The following is a 4,371-nucleotide window of genomic DNA, read 5'->3' as shown; positions in this document are numbered from 1 at the left end:
TGCCTGGGGGCGGCGGCCGGCTGGCCTCGGGGTCCTGGTCCTCTGGTCCTGGCTAGGTCCGGTGGCCCTGCGGTCAGCGCATCCGTCTCCAGGAATCTCCCACACCCTCTCTCTTTAAAATATATATAATTGATTTCGTAGAGGAAGGGAGAGGGCGAGAGACATAGAAACATCAGTGATGAGAGAGAATCATTGATGGCTGCCTCCTGCACGCCCCCTACTGGGGTCGAGCCAGCAACCCCGGCATGTGCCCCGACCGGGAATCAAACCAGGACCTCCTGGTTTATAGAGGTCGTTGCTCAACCACTGAGCCACCTGGGCTCCCAGCCCTCCCTGACACACACTGGCCTTTCTCTCCTGAACTGGGATTCCGGAGGCTGACGCCTGGTGGGCGCTCCCTTCCCCTCCAGAAGGCCCCGGGGCCGCTGTTACCCCCCCCCCCCAGTCCTGCCCCTTTGCCTTAGTCACCAGTCACCTGCACACCTGCTGTCGCCTGGCAGAGTTGGCACCTTAGTGCGCAGTGGGAGCTGTGCCCGGAGAGCAGACACTCTCGTGGGCACGGTGCCACTGCCAGGCTGGGAATGGGCCAGAGAACCGGGACCCAGGAGGCCACAGGGGACAAATGGCCCATTCATTCAGCTCAGTTCCTGTGTTCACATTTGAGGACAGAACTTTGGGGTTGGGTTCAGGAGGGCGTAAAATAGAGCAGAGGCCGCACCACCGCTTTTGGGGGGCGGGGGAAGCCAGGCGGGCTGGCTGCCCTGCAGGCTGCGGAGGAAGAGGGGGAGCTCTCTGGCTGTGGCAGGTCTGGGCGGAACGAGTGGGGCAGAGGCTCACCCGGAATCACAAGCAGAACTTCAAGGCCGTCCTTACCGAGCCCGACACCGAACACACCTGCTTCTCTCTCCCCTTAGCTCAGGGGCAATGAGCTCCTTCTGGTGGCACTTTTTTTTTAATCTTCACCCGAGGACATTTTCCCCATTGATTTTTAGAGAGTGGAAGGGAGAGGGAGAGAGAGAGAGAGAGAAACACCGATGTGAGAGAGACACATGTGATCAGCTGTTTTCTGAATGCCCCCCACTGGGGGTGGAGCCCACAACCCAGGTATGCGCCCTGACTGGGAATTGAACCAGTGATCTCTTGATTCATAGGTAGTCACTCAACCACTGAGCCATGCCAGCCAGGCTATCTATTCTCTTTTGATGGATACTTGGGCCATTTCCAGTTTTGATCTATTATGATTATAGCTGCTATTGAGACAGCAGCCAGTTGGATGGTTAACTTAGATTGTACCTAATGTCCATCCTCGCTGGCGATGGAACCAGTGACCTCCCTCTAGCTAAGCTGTTACACCCTTGGTTTGTGGCCCTTGTCAACTGGAGTATTTAGGTAAACAGCTCTTGCAGGACCAGATAGTTAAGGAGGGGCCAGTGACTTCAGGAATGTGCATTAGGGGCATTGATTAACTTAGGTACAGGGTCTCCTACATTCTTTCACAAATGGAGTGAATTTTCAGTTAGCAAGAGAGTGCAGTAGAAAGCAGCTTACCAGGACAAATTCAGATTGCTAGCCCCCAAAATGTCTTATGCTCCCCATCAGGTTGTCTCCCGCATGCCCCCAAAGCGGGCTGGGAGCCTGCAACCCAGGCATGTGCCCTTGACCGGAATCGAACCCGGGACCCTTCAGTCTGCAGGCCAACGCTCTATCCACTGAGCCACACCGGCTAGGTTCTGGTGGCACTTTTAAAAAGTAACTTTATTGAAAACATTTATATATCATAACATTTACCTGTTTTATGTGTAATATGAAATTATGCTTAGTCAATTTACAGAGATGTGTAATACATTTTAGAATTTCCCCTTCAGCGCCCTAATTCCCTAGCGCCGGTTTTCAGCCACTTTCTGTCTCTACAGCTTTTCCTTTTCTGGACTTCGCACACGCGTCGTATGTTCATCTCCAGGCACATGTGATCTTTTGTACTATTGGTCCATAAAGTTTTTAAATTTCCTAGCTTTATCTTTTTAGGATCAAATCGTTAGAACATTAAATGCTCTTAAGGCAAGCAGTAGATTGGAGGAGTGAATTGTATTTCTATTTAATTTGTCCATCCTCAGTTCTTTTTTTTAAACATATTTTTTATTGATTTCAGAGATGAAGGGAGAGGGATAGAGAGAGAGAAACGTCAGTGATGAGCGAGAATCATTGATCGGCTGCCTCCTGCACGCCCCCTACTGGGGATTAAGCCTGCAGCCCGGGCATGTGCCCTGACTGGGAACCAAACCCCAACCTCCTGATTCATAGGTGGACGCTCAACCACTGAGCCACGCCGGCCGGGCTCACTTTCTTCATGGTGTATTTGAAGTGCACAAGTTTTTAAAAAGCTTTTCTTGTTGACACTATTACAGATGCCCACCATTCCTCCCCCGTTCCCCACCTCCGCTCAGCCCCCACCCCCGCCCCTGGCCATCACCCCACTGTTGTCTGTGTCCATTGGTTACACATATATGTCCTTCGGCTACGCTCTTCACCTGTCATCCAGCACCCCCCGTCCAAAAGCTTTCATTTCGATTAACTCTTCTAACTTTTTTCTTCTCTTACTGTTTTTGCTTTCGGTGTCATCTGTAAGAATTCTTTGCTTAAACCCGTGTCACAACCATGCAGTCCTGTTCCTGTCTAGTGTGTCTCCCAACCGTGCCTGCGTTTCCTCTAAGGTCTAAATGGTTGGCAGACAGGCCTGGGCCTGCCCTGTGGAGTTTTCTAAACGTCTCTCCAAGGTTCAAAAAAACCCCAAACCAGCAGTGTCTGGCCTCAGCCTGCCTGCACCTCCTGCTAAGCAACCCCACGCCCCGCCCCTGTCACAGCATAGCCTGTCCCAGCTCAGGCAGCTGCCCCACAGAGCACTCTGCAGCTCCTACCAAATGGCCCCGGGGGGCACAGGCAGCAGCTGACCCGGGCCTGCTCCCAGAGGCCCCAGGACCAACTCGGTGCAGGCGACAGCGGGAAGAATCTTAAAAGTGGATAATGCCAGGCAGGAGCGTGTTTATCTGATCGCGTTCAGACACTGCGCTGCAGGGGAATCTGTGAGGGAAGCCGGTTATGGTTAGCGGCTGCCTGGGGCGGGGCGGGGGCGGGGAGTGGGGGGGTATTTGTTGCGCAGGGGCAGGAGGGAACTTGTGCATCTGGCTTGGCTGGGGCAGTGGTTACACACGTGTACACATTGTTAAATACTCATCAACCTCCGTACTTAAAATGCATACGTTTTATCGGCTATAAATGATACCTCAGATAAGTGTGTATGTTAACAGTTTTTAAAGGGAAACATGGAATAGTATTTTCAAAACTGAAAGGAAATTCTTTCCAGCCCCCACTACCCCCTGCTGGGGGGATGGGGGTGGGGGGCAGCGGCCGTCCTCCTGCTCATGCCCCTGGGGTCATGTCGGTCTCCGAGGAAAGGGGGCGCTCAGTGAAAAGAGGCCTGGGGAGGCCGGGTATCTGGGAATTGGGGGTCCCTTGGGGGGTGCTGGGAGGAAGAACTGTGGGCTCCTCTGAAGGAGACGGACAAACGTCGGATTGGACTGGATCTTAAAGGGGCTCCAGTTTTGCTCCAAACTCGCCCTGCGAGGGGCAGCTCTCCTGGCGGGGCCGGGCCAGTGTCCCCAGCACAGCCAGACAGACGAGGGCTCGGAGGCAGGAGCGGCTAGCAGCGGTTCTCAACCTGTGGGTCGCAACCCCTTTGAAACACATATAGCATATCAGATATTTACATTATGATTCACAACAGTAGCAAAATTACAGTTATGAAGTAGCAATGAAAATAATTTTATGGTTGGGGGTCACCACAACATGAGGAACTGTATCCCTTTGGCGGTCGAACGACCCTTTCACAGGGGTCACCTAAGACCATCCTGCATCTCAGATATTTACATGACGATTCATAACAGTAGCAACATTACAGTTATGAAGTAGCAACGAAAATAATTTTATGATTGGGTCACAACATGAGGAGCTGTATTAAAGGGTCGCGGCGTTAGGAAGGTTGAGAACCACTGAGCTAGAGTGACCGGGTTTCCACCCTGTTTTCCAGGAAAACCTACGTGCCGCTCGCTTCGACCCCTGGCCTTTCTCCTGGTCACGCTCGTCCTCCTGGTCTTCTCTGGGTAAGAAGCGTGCGAGACCCTCTGGGTCTGCCCGGCTTGGGGAGCAGCAGCAGGAGCCGATCGGATCCCAGTGGGGTGCCCTGAGCTGTTCCCCCCAATCCCACCACCCCGGGATCACAACTGTAGTGACAGGACTGGTGACAGCCCCTCATGGCCCACCGCCCGGCTTCACACTCCCTTCTACTGAGGCCCCACCTTGTGGGTGAGCTGTGGT

This window comes from Myotis davidii, unplaced genomic scaffold (genome assembly GCF_000327345.1).
Source record: "Myotis davidii unplaced genomic scaffold, ASM32734v1 scaffold609, whole genome shotgun sequence".
NCBI lineage: Eukaryota > Metazoa > Chordata > Mammalia > Chiroptera > Vespertilionidae > Myotis > Myotis davidii.
This window is presented reverse-complemented; position numbering follows the sequence as displayed.